Source organism: Globicephala melas, chromosome X, assembly GCF_963455315.2.
Source record: "Globicephala melas chromosome X, mGloMel1.2, whole genome shotgun sequence".
Taxonomy (NCBI): Eukaryota; Metazoa; Chordata; class Mammalia; order Artiodactyla; family Delphinidae; genus Globicephala; species Globicephala melas.
The window spans coordinates 68462432-68484125 of NC_083335.1; the positions used below are offsets into that span (position 1 = coordinate 68462432).

At 39.8% G+C, this 21694-nt stretch overlaps 1 long non-coding RNA gene across 1 annotated transcript in view; it reads left to right on the forward strand.

The window, feature by feature from the left end:
• The window catches only part of LOC132594483 (uncharacterized), a 45487-nt gene that overhangs the window by 10978 nt on the left and 12815 nt on the right, over positions 1-21694 (forward strand). Inside the window, exon 2 of the long non-coding RNA XR_009560653.1 lies at positions 11725-11785. This is a non-coding gene — a long non-coding RNA (uncharacterized lncRNA). The remainder of the gene's footprint in view (positions 1-11724; positions 11786-21694) is intronic.

Here is a 21694-nt window from a genome sequence, read left to right on the forward strand (position 1 = left end):
GAAAGATCCATACAGAGTCAGTTAGGAAGGGAGGAAAAGCAATCAGTTCAGGACCTGTGCCTCCAGGAGGGGACACAGAAGAGGAAGGGAATATCACAGGCTAGGAGATCCTCCCTGGGGAGGGGTTCGAACCATGTATTGGGCACCCCAACCCAGGGGTTCGATAAGAGGAATATGAGTCCCCTTAGCTGGATTGAAAACCAGTGGTACGTACAGGAGGGCTGTAAGAAACTCAGACTCTACTCATGAAGAGCATGCACATGCTTGCTTGCTCCTAGGAACAAGGTGGAGGAATCAGATTGAAATTGCCTGGGGCTTTGGCTGGTTTCCCGTGACCACCCCAGTGCATTCCCTGACCCCTCTAGCTCTGGCACAGCTCCCCACTAGGATGAAGGCTGCTGTTGCTGAGCAGAGTGCACACTTAGTGGGGACAGAGCCAGCTCAGAGCCAGCACTGCATCTGAATGGGGTGAGGTCAGCCATTACTGGTGCTCGCAGAGGTGGCAGATCAGAAGCAGTCTGGAGCTCTGACTGACATTCCAGGACTATCCCACTGTGTGCACTGGCCCATGCTGAGCGCTTGCTCTGTCCTGGCTAGCTCCTTCAACACAGCTCTGCACTAGGACAAAGGCTGACGTTGCCAAGGAAAGTGCACACTTGGCTGGGACAGAGATGGCTCATACCTGGCACTGCATCTGAACGGGGCTAGGGCAGCCTTACTGGTGCTCACAGAGGCAGCAGATCAGGAGCAGTCTGGAACTCTGACTGGTGTGCTGGGACCACCCCAGCACATGCTGTGACCCATACCGGGAGCCTAGTTCAGCACCCCTTGCTCCAGCACTGCTACCTTCTGGGGCGAAGGTGCTGTTGCCAGGAGTGAGGAGAGCACACACTTAGAAGGAACAGAGCCAGCTCAGACCCTACCCTCAGGGCTTCTGCTCTAGCACCTTGGCACCCAACCCTGACCCTGGTACCGACCACTGAGCATAGGAGAAGCCCTCGCTCTGGCTCTAGCACCTCCATCTCCAGTCCCACCTCCCACCAAGGTGATAACTGCCATCAAACACTGGGGGAAGACATGACCTGTGCTCACTTCAGATCTAACTCTCCCACCAAAGCCACTGGGCACATGCAGACTGTATAAAGATGTCCCCACACAAGAACACCCCTTCAAGACCAGGATAGGTAACTGTTTCACCTAATTTCATAGACACAGAGAAAATTAAACAAAATCAGAAGACAAAGGAATTTGTTTCAAACCAAAGAAAAATTTATAAAACCCTGAAAAACAACTAATGAAACAGAGATAAATAATTTACCAGGTAAAGAGTTCAAAGCATTACTCAGAAAATGCTAACTGAACTTGGGAAAAGAATAGATGAACACAGTGAGAATGTTAACAAGGACCTAGCAAATATAAAAAAGAACCCGTCAGAGCTGAAGACTATAAAAACTGAAATGAAAAGCACACTAGAAGGAATTAACAGAAGACTAAGTGATATAGAAGAACGTGTAAGTGATCCAGAATATAGAATAATGGAAACCACACAATCAGAATAGCAAAACAAAAAAATTTTTTTAAGTAAGAACAGTTTAAGGGGCCTCTGGGACAACACAGAGTGTACCAACATTCACATTAAAGTAGTCCAAGAAGGAGAAGAGAGAGAGAAAGAGGTCAAAAATATATTTGATGAAATTATGGCTGAAAATCTCCGGAGCCTGAAGAAAGAAACAGATATCCAGGTACAGGAAGAACAGAGGGTCTCAAACAAGATGAACCCAAACATACCCACACCAAGACATATCATAATTAAAATGGCAAAAATTAAAGAGGATTCTAAAGGCAGCAAGAGAAAAACAGAGTCATATATAATGGAACCCCCATAAGGCTATCAGCTGATTTTTCTGCAGAAACTTTGCAGGCCAGAAGGGAGTGGCATTATATATTTAAAATGCTAAAAGGGAAAACCCTACAAAGTAGGATACTCTACCCAGCAAGATTATCATTCAGAACTGGCAGAGAGATAAAGAACTTCTCAGACAAGCCAAAACTAAAAGAGTTCATCAATACTAAACTGACCCTAAAAGAAATGTTAAAGGGTCTTCTCTAAGTTGCAAAGAAAGGGCTACAACAAGAAGTAAGGATCTATAGGAAAGAAAAAATCCCACTAGTAAAGGCAAATATATATAGTAAAGGCTGTGGATCAACCACTTAAATAAATAAGCTATAACAAAGATTAAAAGACAAAAATTGTAAAATTAACTATAACTATAATAAACAGTTAAGGAATAAACATGAAGATATAAAATATGACAGCAAAAACATAAAAATGTGGGAGAGGGGAGTAAAAACAGTAAAAAAGGAGGGAATTAAAAAAGGTCTTTTAGGGGCTTCCCTGGTGGCGCAGTGGTTGAGAGTCCGCCTGCCGATGCAGGGGACACGGGTTCGTGCCCCGGTCCAGGAAGATCCCATATGCTGCAGAGCGGCTGGGCCCGTGAGCCATGGCCGCTGAGCCTGCGCGTCCGGAGCCTGTGCTCCGCAACAGGAGAGTCCACAACAGTGAGAGGCCTGCGTACCGCAAAAAAAAAAAAAAAAAAAGGTCTTTTAGAAGGTGTTTGTATTGAAATGACTACCAGTTCAAAACAAGTACATATAGTTATAGGTCAACATATACGAACCCCATGGTAGCCACAAATCAGAAACCTACAGTAGATACACAAAAACTAGAGAGAAAGGAACACAAACATACCACTTAAGAAAATCATCAAACAACAAGTGAAGAAACTAAAAGAAGAGAAAAGGAACAGAGGAGAATTACCAGAACAGTCAGAAAACAGTTAATAAAAAGGCAATAAGAACATACCTATCAATAATCACTTTAAATGTTAATGAACTGAATGCTCCAATCGAAAGATAGAGGGTGGCTGATTGGATAAAGAAAACAAGACCCATCTATATGTTCCTTACAAGAGACTCACTTCAGAGCTAAAAGCACACACAGACTGAAAGTGAAGGGATAGAAAAAATATTTCACGCAAATGGAAATGGTGAGAAAGTGGAGGTAGCAATACTCATATTAGACAAAGTAGACTTTAAAACAAAGTCTATACCAAAGACAAAGAAGGGCATTATATAATGATAAAAGGATTAATACAAGAAGAGGATACAGCAGTCATTAATACATGTGCACCTAATACAGGAGCACCTAAATACATAAAGCAAATATTAGCAGACATAAAGTGAGAAATTGACAATAATACGATAATTGTAGTGGACTTCAACAACCCACTTACATCAATGGATAGATCATCCAGGCAGAAAGTCAATAAGGAAACAATGGTCATAAATGATACAGTAGAGCAATTGGACTTAATTGATATCTGCAGGATATTCCATCCCAGAACAGCAGAATACACATTCTTTTCAAGTGCACATGGAATGTTCTCCAGGATAGATCACATGCTAGGCAACAAAACAAGTCTCAACAAATTTACGAGGGTAGAAATTATATCAAGTATTTTTTCCTACCAGAACGGTATGAAACAAGAAATCAACTACAGGAAGAAAAATGGAAAAAACAAAAACACGTGGAGACTAAACAACATGCTACTAAAAACCAGTGGGTCAATGAATAAATCAAAGAGGAAATCAGAAAATACCTGAGGCAAATGAAAATAAAAACACAATGTCCAGAAATCTATGGGACACAGCAAAGCAGTTCCAAGATGGAAGTTTGTAATGATACAGAACTACCTCTAGAAACAAGAAAAAATTGAAACAAACAATCTAACATCTAAAGAAATTGTAAAAAGAAGAACAAACAAAGCCCGAAGTCAGCAGAAGGAAGGAGATAATAAATCAGAGAGGAAATAAATAAAATAGAGGACCCCCCCAAAAAACAATAGAAAAGATCAATGAAACCAAGAGCTGATTGTTTGCAAAGACAAACAAGATGATAAACCTTTAGCGAGGTTCATGAAGGAAAAAAAAGAGGACCCAAATAAACAAAATAAGAAACGAAAGAGGAGAAATAACATCTGATATTACAGAAATACAAAATATCATAAGAGAATACTACAAATAGTTATATGCCAAAAAATTGGACAACCTAGAAGAAATAGATAAATTTATAGAAGCATACAACCTTCCAAGACTGAATTGGGAAGAAGTAAAAACCTCAACTGACCAATAATAAATAGTGAAATAGAATTTGTAATAAAAAAACTCCTAGCAAACAAAAGTCCAGGACCAGACAGCTTCATAGGGGAATTCTAGTAAACATATAAAGAAGAACTAATAACCTATCCTTCTCAAACTATTCCAAAAAATTGAAGAGGAGGGAACACTCCCAAATTCATTCCCAGAGGCCACCATTACCCTGATACCAAAACCAGACAAGACACTACAAAAAGAATTACAGGCCAATATCTCTGATGAATATAAATGCAGAAGTCCTCAACAAAATATTAGCAAACTGAATTCAGCAATATATAAAAAGGATCATACACCACGATCAAGTGGGATTTATTCCAGGGATGCAAAGGTGGGTCAGTACCCACAAATCAATCAATGTGATACATCACATTAACAAAAGGAAGGATAAAAATCACATGGTCATCTCAGTAGATGCATGGTCATCTCATAGCATTTGACAAAATTCAGCATCCATTCATGATAAAAACTCTCATCAACGTGGATAGAGAGGCAACATATTTCAACATAATAAAGGCCATATATGACAAACCCACAACTAACATCATACTCAGTGGTGAAAAGATGAAAGCTTTTCCTCTAAAAACAGGAACAAGACCAAGATGCCCTCTCTTGCCATGTCTATTTAACATAGTATTGGAGGTCCTAGCCACAGCATCGGGCAAAAAAAGAAATAAAAGGCATCCATACTGGAAGGGGAGAAGTAAAACTCACTATTTGCAGATGACATGATACTATATATAAAAAACCCTCAAGTCTCCATCAGAAAACTATTAGAACTTAATAAATGAATTCAGTAAAGTTGTAGGATACAAGATTAATATACAGAAATCTGTTGCTTTTCTTTTTTTTAAAGATATTTATTAGGGACCAACATATGTAAAGGGAAGCAGACTTATATATTTATTATTTGTTTATTTTTTGGCTGTGTTGGATCTTCGTTGCTGTGTGCGGGCTTTCTTTAGTTGCGACGAGAAGGGGCTACTCTTTGTTGTGGTGCGCAGGCTTCTTATTGCAGTGGCTTCTCTTGTTGCGGAGCACGGGCTCTAGGTGTACGGGCTTCAGTAGTTGTGGCACATGGGCTTCAGTAGTTGTGGCTCGCGGGCTGTAGAGCCCAGGCTCAGTAGTTGTGGCGCACGGGCTTAGTTGCTCTGCGGCACGTGGGATCTTCCCGGACCAGGGCTCGAACCCGTGTCCCCTGCATTGGCAGGCAGATTCTTAACCACTGCACCACCAGGGAAGCCCTCTGTTGCTTTTCTATACACTTATAATGAACTATCAGCAAGAGAAAGTAATAAAACAATCCTGTTTAAAATTGTATCAAAAAGAATAAAATACCTAGTAGTAAATTTAACCAAGGAGGTGAAAGACTATACTCTGAAAGCTATAAAACACTGGTGAAGGGAATTAAAGATGATCCCCCAAAATGGAAAGATAATCCCATGTTCATGGGTTAGAAGTATTAATATTGTTAAAATGACCATACTACCCAAAGCAATCTACAGATTTAATGCAGTCCCTATTAAAATGACATTTTGCCCAAAACCAGAACAAATAATCCTAAAACTTATATGGAAATCAGAAAAGATCCCCCCAATAGCCAAAGCAACCTTGAGAACAAGAACAAAGCTGGAGGTATCATGCTCACTGATTTATTGGCACAAAAACAGACACATAGATCAATGGAACAGAATAGAGAGTCCAGAAATAAACTCATACACTTATGGTCAATTAATCTACGACAAGGTAGGAAAGCATATATAATGGGGGGAAAGGCAGTCTTTTCAGTAAGTGGTGCTGGGAAACTGGACAGCTACATGTAAAAGAATGAAATTAGAACATTTTCTCACATCTCATACAAAAACAAACTCAAATGGATTAAAAATCTAAATGTAAGACTGGAAATCATAAAACTCCTAGGAGAAAACACAGGAAGAACACTCTTTGACATAAATAGTAGCAATATTTTTATGGATCTGTCTCCTAAGACAAAGGAGACAGAAGCAAATATAAAAAATGGGACCTAATTAAACTTAAAAGCTTTTGCACAGCAAAGGAAACCATTGACAATATGAAAAGACAACCGACTGGGAGAAAGTATTTGCAAATGATACGACCAATAAGGGGCTAATCCAAAATATATAAACAGCTCATACAACTCAATATCAAAAATACAACCTGATTTTAAAATGAGCAGAAGGCTTGAATAGACATTTTTCCAAAGAAGATGTTCAGATGGCCAACAGACACATGAAAAGTTGCTCAACATTGCCAATCATCAGAGAAGTGTAAATCAAAACCACAATGAGATATCACCTTATATCTGTTAAATGACTATCATCAAAAAGACCACAAATAGGGCTTCCCTGGTGGCGCAGTGGTTGAGAGTCCGCCTGCCAATACAGGGGACACGGATTCGTGCCCCGGTCCGGGAAGATCCCATATGCCGCGGAGCGGCTGGGCCCGTGATCCATGGCCGCTGAGCCTGCGCATCCGGAGCCTGTGCTCCGCAACGGGAGAGGCCACAACAGTGAGAGGCCCACGTACCGCAAAAAAAAAAAAAAAAAAAAAAGACCACAAATAACAAATGTTGGCAAGGCTGTGGAGAAAAGGGAGCCCTAGTACACTGTTGATGGGATTGTATATTCGTGTAGCCACTATGGAAAACAGTACGGAGGTTCCTCCAAAAACTAGAAATAGAGCTACCATGTGATCCAGTAATTCCACTCCTGGGTATATATCCAAAAAAAACCCAGAAAACATGAATGTGAAAAGATACATGCACGCCAAGGTTCATAGCAGCATTATTTAGAATAGCCAAGATGTGGAAGCAACCTGAGTGTCCATCAACAGATCAATGGATAAAGAAGATGTGGTGTATATATATATATATATAATATATATATATAAAATATATATATGTATATGTATATTATATACATAATATACATATATATATTCATATATGATAGAATATTACTCATCTATGAAAACGAATGAATTTTTTTTGTCATTTACAGCAACATGAATGGACCTGGAGGGTATTATGCTTCATCAAATAAGTCAGGCAGAGAAAGACAAATACTGTATGATATCGCTTATATGTGGACTCTAAAAAATAAATGAATGAATATAACAAAATACAAGTAGACTCACAAATATAGAGAACAAACTAGTGGTTTTTAGTGGGGAGAGGGATGAGGGGAGGGGCAAAATAGGGGTAGATGATTAAGAGGTTCTAACTACTATGTATAAAATAAATAGCTACAAGGATATACTTTACAGCACAGGGAACACAGTGTTTTATAATAACATTAAATGGAATATAATCTATAAAAATATTGTGTTGCTATGTTGTACAACTGAATCGAGTATAATATTGGAAATCAACTATACTTCAATAAAGATAATAAAATACAGTGTTCCTCCAGTATATAACATATAGTTGGATCGCTTTTAAAAATCCATCTTACAATAACTGCCTTTTGATTGGATTGTTTAATCCACTCACATTTAATGATATTGATATAGTTGGATTATATCTGCCATTTTCGTTTTTATTTTCTGTTTCATCTCTTTTTTGTTTCTCTAGTCTTCCTTCACTGCTTTGTTTTGTATTAAGTGAATGTTTTCTAGTGTAACATTTTAATTTTTTTAATCATTTTTCCAGTGGTTATATTTAATGAGGGATGCGTCTAATGTGTAGCATTCTGGGGTTTGATACTTCATGAGTTTCTCTATATTTAAATAGGTTTTAGAAAATAACCTTAGAGGGAGTATTAGGATATGTTGGAACTAAGATAGATTTAAAACCCTTAGCTTAAAAAACTTGTTTCAAGGTTTCCCTGAGCTCCTTTTCTACCAGTCCTCTTCTTTTCTGGCTGGCATAGTGACTTGTTACAAGGTGTGTTTAACAGACACCAGAGGGTTTTAGTAGTAGTTGGTTGCATCTAAAACTACTACTAAAGACAGTTTGCGATGGGTGATAATTTGGGGGAGGCACGTGGGCAGGAATTTACAAACCTTTTTGGTTGCCCCAAAATGACCTGAGAAAGTAACACACTACGTTAAGGCCAGGATCCCTTCAATTGAAGATTGCATATTTATCAGTTTTTACAAGAAGTTGTTAGGTAAAGCTGCTACCTGTAGGGGAACAAGTCTTAAAAGCTGGGTTGTGAAATGTAGGAGAATGGACAATGACTAGTATTCTTTTTTTTTTTCTTCTTGTGTGAAAACCATCTAATCAATGGTCCTTAAGTATGAAATATTTGAAAGCCTAATATGTACAAGGCTCTAGGGCATAGAAAGGTCAACAAAGTATAGCTAGTAGTGGGGATAGACACGTATTTTGTGTTAAAGTTAAATTTCCCTACACAAGCTCAACTTATCCCCAATCTTGGGCAAATGCAGCCATGTGCTTTCATCCCTCATGCTCCTGACATGGAGTAAATATCATAGTCCCGTAGATAGGAGCAACTGTAAAATTAATAGCATTCCCAAGCTCAGCTTGGTTTGCTGCACTGTTCTGCAGCCTTTTACTTATCCATCGTCAACGCTTTCTCACTCTCCTGTTTATCTCTTCTAAGAATTTGCCATTCTTATTAAGCCCTCCACTGTGGCCTTCTTACTCTCTCACGAGCCTGTCTTCTACTTCAGAGAATATATTAGTTATGAAGTGAGGAATTTTCTCTCTACCTCCAAGCTGACTAGTGGTGACACCCATTTTTTACCTTCTTCCCTTCAGACTCCAGCCTTCCTGTCTTAGGCTAACTCTTCCACCTTTTTTTCTTTTTTAATTTAAAATAGTGAATTTGCTTGTTTCCCCCAAATGATAACGTTTATTATAAAAAGTTAAACAGTGAAAGAAGTAGAGAAAAGCACTCTCTATCTTTGCTCTTGATGATCCCCTCCCTATTTCTCCATGACCTTGCTCCATCAGCTATGCTCTTCTCTCTTGTATCTTTATCCTCTTCCTCTCCCTTCTTCTTCTGCTTCCTTCCTCCCTATCTACAAATATACTCAAATCCTCAATCCAGGAAGAAATACTCTGCCTCTTCTCAAACTATAGTTTCCCTCTTTCCTTTCACTCTCATTTTTGGGATAAATTTGTCAAAACACTGGCACTGGGTATCTGAATGTGTCCTTTCTCACTTCCCATTGAATCTCTTCTCAACATACTGCAGGATGTCTTCTATTTCTCCTGTTCTAACAAGGGAGACCTAAAGTAGGTTAATATTGCTGGTTAATTCTCTCCTTTGATGAACTTCAGACAGCACTGAGAAGTAGCAAGTGATGAGTGGCTAAAGATGAGGATAAGCAGGTAGAGGCTAGGCTGCTGGGGACTGCTAACCTCTATCAGTGCTGTGGTTATTGGAAAAGAGCCCTGTAGCGCTTCAAGTAGGTTTTAAGAAAACAGAATGGAATTGAATTTTAAATCGATAATAATGGTGGCTATGTGGTGGGTGGGAATGAAATAGTTGTTGGCCAAGATCCAAGGCTGGGAGACCAGTGAGGATATAATAGCTATACCATATACAAAATGGTGAGGGCGTGAACTAGGGCAATTGTAAAGTTGGAGAAGATGGATTCTAGAGATCTTTATAAGAGTAGAATACAACTTTAGTGAGAACTAAGATATGTATATATTGGTGGTGTCATTGTTGAATAAGAAGATGACTTCCAGGTTTCTGGCTTGACTTAAGGAGGAAAATGGTACCATTGACTGAGATAAGCAATATAGGAGGAACAAGTTTGGTTGCCAGGGTGACAATAAGTTCAGTTTTAGAGATGTTTAGGGCACTCAAGAAGAGGCAGTAATCAGGCAACAGGATATAAGAATTCGAAGCTTAAAAGAGAGATGAAGGCGGGAAGTAGAGATTTAAGAACTATCAGCACTTAGCTAATGGTTAAAAGCATGGGAATATAAGAGATCACTTACAGAGATTATAACAAGAGGAACAGGCTAATGTTAGTACCCAAGGGAATTTTAGAGGATGAGTTAAGGAATAGCCCAGGAAGATTTCTGTCTTCTATCCTTGGGGTTTTTTGTTTTGTTTTGTTTTGCTTTACACATTCTCTGTAAGAAGTCTTATCTATACCAGTGGCTTTAAATACTCTTTTTTCAAAATTCAGTTTAGTATTTCTAACTGTGTACTGGACTCTTCTTCCCTGAATATTTCAAACTTAGCATCTAAGACTTAGATTTTTCATCTCAAATAATATCATCATCATTAACAATAGCAGGCCCTCCTTTCTGGGGGTTTAGGCATAACTGAGGGTGTCATCCTACCATGTGGTCTCATTGAGCATCTCTGCACCCTCAGTCGTTTACATTTTGGGTGCTCTTGAGTGGAATACAGAGAAATCAGGAGATGGAGATGAGCAAAAGGCTGCAAGCCACCCAAAATCCCACCCACAAAAAGATGGATAATGGACATGAGGGGTGACTGTACCGCAATGTCAGGGCAGTGGAACAGGGACCACAGCCCTGACATCACCATGGATTCTTCTCAGATGGTGCAGGATAAATGCAAGTCATGTAAGTTCATGCAATATGATGCCACTTTTATAAAGCCGAACACTAAATATACATTTCATTGGATTCATACATATGTGCTATAATTATGAAGGAAAGCAAGGGAATCAACACAGTGGCCACAATGCTTCCCTGTGGGGATGGCACAGGGGTGTGTTTTGGGGAGAGTGAAGGTGTTGATGACATTCTCATGCTCAAGGGGAGTGGTGGCTTCATGGATTTTCACCTTATGCTTTATATGTTATATATTCTTATGTATGTACCAAGTATTATGCAAATAAAAAAACAAAAAGCCAACTAGACTTAACAGACATATACAGTAAGTCCCCTACATATGAATGAGTTCCTTTCTGAGAGCACATTCGTAAATCCAATTTGTTCATAAGTCCAACAAAGTTAGCCTAGGTACTCAGCTAACACAATTGGATATATAGTATAATATTATACTTTTCACACAAATAATACATTAAAAAAAACATAAAGAAAACATTTTTAATCTTACAGTACAGTACCTTGCAAAGTACAGTAGTACAGTACAACAGCTGGCATACAGGGGCTGGCATCAAGTGAACAGGCAAGAAAAGTTACTGACTGGAGGAGGGAGAGGAGCTGGGAGATGGTAGAGCTGAAAGATCATCAACAATAGGAGATGGAGGGCAAGCTGCAATTTCACTCATGCCTGATGTTGGTGGAATGCACGTTCGCATCTCTGAAAGTTTGTAACTTGTAAGTTTGTATGTAGGAGACTTAATGTACAGAACATTCCACCCAACAACAGCAGAATACACATTCATTTCCAGTGCATGGGGGACATTCTCGGGGAGAGATCACATGTTAGGCTGCAAAACAAGTCTTAATAAATTAAAAAGATTGAAATCGTTAAAAAAAAAATAACATGACAGTAGATGATATTGAGCACTTATTACATGCTGAGTACTAGGTGCTTTACGTATTTTAACTCATTTTATTTCTCACAGCACCTTGATGAAGTGGCATATTATATCCATCTTCCAGATGAGGAAATTGATACATGGAAATGTAAGTAACCTGTCCAAGGTCACATAGCTAGTAAGTGGCTATGCCTGAAATTGAACCTAAGCAGTCTGGCTCTAGAGCCATTAATTTTAACCACTGTGTTCTACTACCGTTCTTAAATTTCTTCACCATCCTTTGTTCTTAGTTTCAGTTAATGTCACCATCCCTCAGGTTTTTTAAGCTGGCAAAGTCAGTGTCATCTTCTTGACTTATCCCTGTTCCTTATCCTGAACATTATACACACTGTTATTTTGCCTTTTCTCTAGCCTCTTTTTAATTTAAACCCTTATCTACTCTTATTAGACTATTACAGTAGTCATCCCTGTGGTCTTCATGCCTCCTATCTCTTCCCCATTCCAGCTTTCTTCAACACTTTGCTGTAGCTACTATCCTACTGATCATTTCTTTGCTTAAAAGTCTCTGTTGGGGTTCCTAAAAAAGGTAAACACAGAATTTTCATATGACTTGGCAGTTTCACTCCTAGGTATATTATTAAAGAGAATTGAAAGCAGGCTTTCAAATGGAAACTTGTACATGAATGTTCATGACAGCATTATTCATCATAGCCCAAAATGGAAACAAGCCAAATATCCATCACCTGATTAACAGATAAGCAAAATGTGGTATAGCCATACAATGGAACACTTCAGAAAAAAAAATGAATGAATGAAGTACTGATACATGCTGCAACATGGATGAATGAGCAGAATAATCCTAAGTGAAAAAAGCCAGACAGAAAAAGCCTCATACTGTATGATTTCATTTATATGAAATAGAATATTAATATTTTTCTATTCCACTTGGCAAACTGATACTCACTTCGGAAGATTCTGCTCAAATGTTACCTTCATGTGAAGCTTTTCCTAGCTGCCCCAGGCACACCTAATTGCTCCCTAGTCTATGTTCCCACAGCACCTTATTTATATTTTTGTTCTAGCATTTAGCTTAATTGTTTTGTAACTTGTCAATTAATATATGTTTCCCATTTAATCAGTGAGTTTTAAACTTTTTTGGAGGTCATAGATGATATAAACTGTGGGAGATCTTTCTAGAAAAATGCACGTATATTTATATATTTACACAGTTTTCATGTAATTTCATGGAGTTCATGAACCTCCCAAAGGGCATGTACAGACCCACTCACCTGCATCAGAATCACCTGGAATGCTTCTTTAACAAGCCAATTCCCAGGTTCCACCCCCAGTTACTAAATCAGGATCTTTGGAGGTGATACTTTTATTCACTAGACACTGCAACACATTGAGAATAAAAATATGAATAAGATGTGACTTTTGCTCTTAAGGAATAAAGACAATCTAGTGGTAAGGGAAACATAACTAGAGAAAATGTGACAAAGTAACAACAGAGAGTGAGATTAGAGACATACATCTTCAGAGAGAAGGCAATTAAACAAAGACAGAGAAAGAATAAACATTTACTAAGTGCACAAGGTAAGGAAGGGCATTTCAGGAAGAAACTGAATTGCCCAGGCATGAAATGGTAAAGCAGCATGCCCCATTCTTGTAACTGAAAATAGACTAGTATAGCTGAACTATAGGTATAGAATAAGGAATTGATAGAAGATAAAGTTGGATAGGTGGGCAGGGGTCAGAACACAAAAGGGCCTTGTAGGGACTCTTTGGTGGTCCAGTGGTTAAGAATCCGCCTTCCAATGCAGGGGATGCGGGTTCGATCCCTGGTCAGGGAACTAAGATCCCACATGCCATGGGGCAACTAAGCCTGTGTGCCGCAATTACTGAGCCCATGCGCTCTAGAGCCCACGCACCACAACTACTGAGCCCGCATGCTCTGGAGCCCACGTGCCACAACTATTGAGCCTGCGTGCTGCAACTACTGAGCCCGCACGCTCTGGAGCCAGCGCACCACAACTAGAGAGAAGCCCATGTGCAGCAACTAGAGAAGCCTGCATGCCACAACGAAGATCCTGCGTGCTTCAACTAAGACCCAATACAGCCAAATAAATAAATAAAAACAAAAACAAAAACAAAACAAAAGGGCCTTGTATACCAAACTGTGTGGTAGCCATTGGAGAGGTTGTTTTTTGTCGTTGTTGTTTTGGGGTTTTTTTGCCGCACCACGAGGCTTACGGGATCATAGTTTCCCGACCAGGGATTGAACCCAGGCCACAGTGAAAGCACCACTGGACCACCAGGGCATTCCCATTGGAGAGTTTTAAAGGGGAAAGTGCACTGTGTTTTAGACAGCTGGTTACAATGTGAAGAATAGACTGGGAAAGACCAGAGGAAGGGGAGATTAGTTTAGGCGGCTATTGGAATTGTCTCAAGGGAGAAATGAGGTCCTGAACAAAGAGAGGAAGTGATAGATTTAGAGAGGTATTTCTGAAGACGATTCAATAGACCTTTGCTGACTAAGTAAATATGGAGAGAACGAGAGGAGTTAAGAAGGGCTTAAAGCCTTTAAATGGATTAAAATGGCTTAAAGCCTTAAAGGGCCCTGGTTTAGGAGACTAGGTCAGTGATGAGACCATTAACTAAGAATAAAACTGTTGGCAGTAGGGCTTCCCTGGTGGCGCAGTGGTTGAGAGTCCGCCTGCCGATGCAGGGGACATGGGTTCCTGCCCTGGTCCGGGAAGATCCCACATGCCGTGGAGCGGCTGGGCCTGTGAGCCATGGCCGCTGAGCCTGCGTGTCCGGAGCCTGTACTCCGCAACGGGAGAGCCCACAACAGTGAAAGGCCCGCGTACCGCAAAAACAAACAAACAAACAAAATGGTTAGCAGTAAAACAAGTTTGGAGAGTGGTGACTGTGATATAATAATCGCTAACATTTATTGAGAGCCCACTGTGTGGCAGGCACTATACTAAGTGCTTTATATGTACTTATTTTAATTCTCACAACGTTAAATGAGGTGTTACTATAATCCCCATTTTTATTAATTAAGAAATGAAAAGAGAATGAAGAGCCAGTAAAGGAGATTGAGATTATGTTCATTCAATATTATGAATTTAGTTCTTGTTAATTTTTATGCTCATCAGTTTGGGAAGGTATTTATTTGAGCTTTTCATGCCCAGTGCTATGCCAAGAGCTTTGGAAGCTATCTATGGTGTGTGATACCTTGTGCTCTCAAGTTACAGTAATTTTAAAAAGCATCACTGAAGAGGTGGGACTAGGTTTTTTTTTTTAATTAATTAATTTATTTCTGGCTGCGTTGGGTCTTCGTTGCTGCACGTGGGCTTTTTCTAGTTGTGGTGAGCGGGGGCTACTCTTCATTGTGGTGCACAGGCTGTAGGTGCGCAGGCTCCCGTAGTTGTGGCTCATGGGCTCTAGAGCTCAAGCTCAGTAGTTGTGGCACACTGGCTTAATTGCTCCACGGCATGTGGGATCTTCCCAGACCAGGGCTCGAACCCGTGTCCCCTGCACTGGCAGGCGGAATCTTAACCACTGCACCACCAGAGAAGTCCCTAGGGTTGTTTATTAAACAAGAGGAGGATTTAGGCACAGGGAGAGGTAGTGGGAGGACATTCTAAGAAGAGGCAACAGTACGAAGAAAGGTATGGAGATAGGAATGTGCCTGGTGTGCTCCAGAAAGAGTGAGGAAGAAGTTGGTATAACTAGTGGCAATTACAAGTGTGAGAGTAACAGGAAATAAGGTAGTAGTATATTGGCAGAAGGATAGCAGATAATGGAAGACTTTGAAAACCAAGATGAAGTGTTTCGACTTGAGGCAACTAGAGAACTGTTGAGGTTCCTTGAGCAAGAGAATAGCATGATGAAAGCTGTGCTTTAGGAAGATTTTCCCAAAGCTGTGTGTAAGATATACTGGGAAACAGTAAAGGGAGACCAGCTAGGAATCTGTCATGCAAACCAGGTGTGCAGCAATGAGATCCTGGGTGATCCCACTATCGTTGAAGAAGGATGTGTAAATGAGACACATTATAATGGAATAAATGACAGATCTATTTTTGCACCCTGTATCCGAAGATGAGGCTGAGACTTTTACCTAAAAGACTGGAAGAATTGTGGTACCACTAACAGGAATGGGATATTTGAGAAGGGGAGCCAAGTGTTAGGGTAAATAATCTATTCTAGATTGTTAAAAATTCGAAATAGCTGTGGCTTGGTGTGAGATGCTCATTCTCTGAATTTAATATCTTCCTAAGATATAGTCAGGAACTAGAAAATATTAGAACTATATATGTATTTTTTTGTATAATGTCATTTATTTGTTTATTCAAGATTTATTTATTTGTAGTTTGGTGAGATTAGAGTGTGAGAGTTTGTCAGGGTAGGGGTCCAGTTGCAGACAGCCTAGAAAGAAAGAAGCTCATCAAAGAGGACTTTGCATGATGTACTGACTTTTGACTTTATTTTGCAAGTAATGGGGAGCCATCAAAAAAAGGCTTTTGAGCCAACAAGGTAACATATTCAGATCCTTTTTTCAGCACTGGATTGTTAATTTCTTGTGGACAGTGACTCTGTATTATTTATCTTTGAGCTAGTCACTCAAAGGTGACATATTGCCTTTTGTTTATTAAACATCTACAGTGGGCAGGTACTGTGTTAAAGGTTTAGTGGTAAGTAACAGATCCACCTGCTACTCTCAAACAACAAACAAAAATGCACCCAGAATCTAGTATTTCTCTCCATCTCCACTGCTACCCGCCTAGATGATAAATTCTACCTGGATTATTGTGATAGCTTAGTCTGTCTGCTTCCACTTTTGCCCTTCAACAATTCATTTTTTTCTAGAGTAGATACAGTGATCTTTTCAAAAGGGTAAGGACTTATCCTTCTGGTTATGATGGAGTAACAAGGACTGGATTTACCCTTCTGCCTTAAATAACTGCAAAACTGGACAAAATATATGAAACAACAGTTCAGAGAGAGTGAGCCTGGATAGAGTCTAGTGGTCTCTCTGAGTTTAGGAGGCAGAGTTGAGAATTCAGGGAAGCTGAAGTGGCTAAGAAAGAGTATTGCCTCAGTAGTGAGGACAAATTAGCTCTAGACCAAAGGTTGCTCTGGTTCTGCCTAACAAAACTTAAGAGCAAGCCTTGAAGGGGTTAAACTGTTTCTGAGTAACTTAACTATATCTCAGAACAAATTGCAAAAGTATTTAAAGGAAAAATAAAGAAAAACTCCAGCACCCAACAACATAAAATCCACAATGTCTTGTATCTAGTAACAAATGATGAGGTATACAAAGCAGGAAGATATGAGCAAAATTAATCAACAGATACAGACCCAGAAATAGCACAGATGATAGGATTAGTAGACAAGGACATTATAATAATTATTTTGAATGTACTCTATTTTTTCAGTAAAGTAAAGGAAATGTGATCATGTTGAGGAGAGACATGGAGGACATAAAAAGACTGAAATTAAACTTCTAGAGATGATACATACAATGTCAGAGAAAAAAAATACTTGATTGCTTTAACAGATTAGACACTACCAAAGGAAAAATTCGTTAACTTGAAGACACAGCAGTAGAAACTATCTGAAATGAAACACACAGGAAAAAATGACTAGAAGAAAAAATTAACAGAGCATCAGTATACTTTGGGACAACTTCAAGTGGTCTGAACTTGGGAGAGATATTGAAAGTAGAGATAGAGATTTGCTAGTCTCAATTATAATTGATAGTATTTGAAGCCATAGGCTGGATGCCATTGCAGAGGGAGAAAATAGTAGAGGGAAAACAGAAGAGGACCAATGACAGAACTTGGGAGAACGGCTTCATATAAGTAAGGGATCCCTTTATAGCAGTGTTTGTTAGAAAGCAGATTCCAGAATCTCTGATTTCAAAATTTGTCACTGACAAAAGATTCTCAGCCTTCACAGCCAGATTTCTTGAAAAAACATTCTATATTCATTACTGCCACTCCTTGCATATGTGGTTGTGGAGACAAAGCAAGCAAAAATTTGATGGTATTCTAGGCAGAGGGAGCACAGAAGTGTGCATGACCATAGTATTTGGGGAGAATTTCAAGTAATATATTATTAATGTGTAGGGATTATGTAATGGAGTAGCAAGAGCTGAAGCTGCAAAGATCAGCATGGATCAATGGGGAACCATGGCAGGCTTTTAAGCAGAGGAGTGATATGACTACATGTGTATTTTAGAAAGAGCCATCCTGGTGGCAGTGTAGAAAATGGATTAGAAGGAAGCAAGCCAAGGCAGGGAGATCAGTTAGGAGGTATATTAGTTTCCTAGAGCTGCCATAACAAATTACCACAAATTAGTTGGCTTAGTGTAACAGAAATGTATTATATTTCTGGAGGCTAGAAGTCCAAAATCAAGATGTTGGCAAGGCTATACTCCCTCTGAAAGCTCTAGAGAAGAATCCTTCCATGTTTCTTCCTAGCTTCTGGTGCTCCCAGCAATCCTTGGCATTCTTTGGCTTGTAGCTGCATCATTACAATCTCTGCCTCCCTGTTATGTAGCTTTCTCTGCCTCTTTCCTGTAAATACTCGTGTCTATATGGCTTTCTTTTCTGCATGTCTTTACATGGCTTTATTAGGGCCCGCCTTAATCCAATATGACTTCATCTTAGCTGCTTATATCTGCAAAAACCCTATTTCCTAATAAAGCCACATTCTGAGATTCCAAGTGGACATGAATTTTGGGGGACATTATTCACCTCAGTACAAGAGGCCATTACAGTAATCCAGGAGAGAGATGATGAGAGTCTGACATGGCAATGGGAGTGAAGTGGGATGGACAGACTCAAAAGGTAGACTTGTTATGGGTACTTGCAGGCATGCTTGATTATATCTTTCCTTTAACCAGTAGTGAATCTTTAACATATATCTCTCTAATTCCATTAAAAGTCAGTGACACTGTTGCTTTTTTTTTGAGCTTTTACCATCTGCCTGTTTCAGATGGTACATCATTTAAGTAACAAGATTAAGTGTACAAAGGTTAAAATTCTTAATTCTTTTTATAGGATCCTATAAAATCTTTTTTAATGGCAGTATAGTTGGTGTACAATATTATGTAAGTTACAGGTGTACAATATAGTGATTCATAATTTTAAAGGTTATACTCCATTTATAGTTATAAAATATTGGCTATATTCCCTGCGTTGTACATTATGTTATACATAATAGTTTGTACCTCTTAATCCCCTACCCCTGTATTGCCCCTCCCCCCTTCCCTCTCCACACTGGTAACCACTAGTATGTTCTGTATATCTGTAAGTCTGTTTCTTTTCTTTTTTTTTTTTTTTTTTTGTGGTACGTGGGCCTCTCACTGTTGTGGCCTCTCCCGTTGAGGAACACAGGCTCCGAACGCGTGGGCCCAGCGGCCATGGCTTACGGGCCCAGCCACTCTGCGGCATGTGGGATCCTTCCCAGACCAGGGCACAAACCCGTGTCCCCTGAATCGGCAGGCGGACTCTCAACCACTGCGCCACCAGGGAAGCCCTGTTTCTTTTTTGTAATATTCACTAGTTTGTGATATTTTTTAGATTCCACATATAAGTGATATTATACGGTATTTGTCTTTCTCTGTCTGACTTATTTATTTCACTTAGCATAATACCCTCCAAGTCCATCCATGTTGCTGCAAATGGCAAAATTTCATTCTTTTTTATGGTTGAGTAGTATTCCTTTGTGTATATATACCACATCTTTATCCATTCATCTGTTGATGGATCCCCTAAATTCTAATTGGACTAGACAATCAATTTGAATTCCTTGACCTATGATGAAACCCATTATTGACTGAGAGCTCTGTGGCCCCCTGACCATAATGGTTAATTTTATTTGACAGGAACTTATTGAGAACCCATGTGTACCAGACATTATCCTAGGCCCCAAGAATACAGAGAAAAATAAGCTATGGTCCCTATCCTTACGACACTCACAGCTTGGTGTGAGAGACATATGGGTAAACAGATAATTGTAGCACCTTGTGATAAATACTGTGACAAAAGTAAGCATCATATACAATGAAAGAATATAAGAGAAGTAACTAACCCATTTAATTTTATTTTTTTAATATACGTTTTATTTATTTATTCATTTTTGGCTGCATTTGGTCTTCGTTGCTGCACGTGGGCTTTCTCTAGTTGCGGCAAGCGGGGGCTATTCTCTGTTGCGGTGTGTGGGCTTCTCGTTGCGGTGGCTTCTCTTGTTGTGGAGCACGGGCTCTAGGCACGTGGGCTTCAGTAGTTGTGGCACTCGGGCTCAGTCGTTGTGGCTCGGGGGCTCTAGAGCACAGGCTCAGTTGTTGTGGTGCACAGGCTTAGTTGCTCCGTGGCATGTGGGATCTTCCCGGACCAGGGCACGAACCTGTGTCCCCTGCACTGGCAGGCAGATTCTTAACCACTGCGCCACCAGGGAAGTCCCTCTAACCCATTTTAGAAGGATGTTAAGGAAGACTTCTTAGACGAGATGATGATCAAGCTGTGTTTTGAAGGAAAGGTAGGAGTTAGTGTTTCTAAGTGAAATATTAGAGGAAATGGGATTCTAGGCAAAGGGACAGAAATGAGAGAACATAAGAGAGTGCTTAGAAATGAGTCTGGAGAGAGTCAGGGGCTAGACCATAAAGAGTATTGTAGGTCATGCTGTACCAAGGTATTTAGACTTTATTTTGAAGCTATGGGAAACCATAGGACTTTAAGTAGAGCAGTCATGGTCAAATTTTTTTTTTTTTTTTTTTTAACATCTTCACCGGGGTACAATTGCCCCACAATGGTGTGCCAGTCTCTGCTTCAAATTTTCATTTTAGAAAATTTACTCTGGTGGTTATGTGAAGGCTGGATTGGTAGAGGAGACAAAACTGGAAGCATGAAGACTAGTTAGACAGCTACCAGAACAATTCAGTTAAAAAATTTCAGAGCTTGGGCTTCCCTGGTGGCACAATGGTTGAGAGTCTGCCTGCCGATGCAGGGGACACAGGTTCGTGCCCCGGTCCGGGAAGATCCCACATGCTGTGGAGCGGCTGGGCCTGTGAGCCATGACCGCTGAGCCTGCGCGTCCGGAGCCTGTGCTCCGCAACAGGAGAGGCCACAACAGTGAGAGGCCCACATACCGCAAAAAAAAAAAAAAAAAATTCAGAGCTTGAACCTATGCAGTGGCAGTGAAGATGGGGAGATGGGGGCAGATTTGACAGAAATTTAGGGCCAAGTCAAGAAGCTCTGGAAGATCATATGTGGGGACTAATTGAGATAGATGTAAAGGATGAATCCTGTGCTCCAGACTTGAGTACCATTCACTGAATAAATAATTCAGGAGTGGGATAGGGAGGGTGGGAGGGAGGGAGACGCAAGAGGGAAGACATATGGGAACATATGTATATGTATAACTGATTCACTTTGTTATAAAGCAGAAACTAACACACCATTGTAAAGCAATTATACCCCAATAAAGATGTTAAAAAAAAAAAAGAATTCAGGAGGACAAGATTTGAGATTTGTGGAGGATGTGAAAGATGATAACATCATTTTTGTATATGTTGAGTTTGAGAGCCTGTGGAAAATCGAAGTATAGATGTATGGTGGATACCTGGATATATGGGTTTAAAATTTATGAGATTTAGGATTTGTCAGTTTTATAGCTATTAGCTGAAGCCATGAGAAATGATGCAGTCATTCAGCGAGAATTTGGATCATGAGACAAGAAAAGAATTGAGGATAAGACGTAGAAAACAGGCATTTAAGGTGGGTGGGGAATGAGGCAGAGGAAATGGAGAAGGAAAACTAAAAGAAGGATTGGCCAGAGAAGTAGGAGAAAGGCTAGGGCTAGCAAAATATCCATCACCACCCAGTCTTTCAGGGCAGTGCTTGTGTCGCACCCATCACCATAAAAGAACCTGGGTATATTAGAAGCAGAGACTTCTTTTCTCTTTGAAAGACAAGTATATGTTTATGGCGTTCTGTTCTTCATTTTTACATTAGGATATTTATTTATTCATTTTTACTTTTCA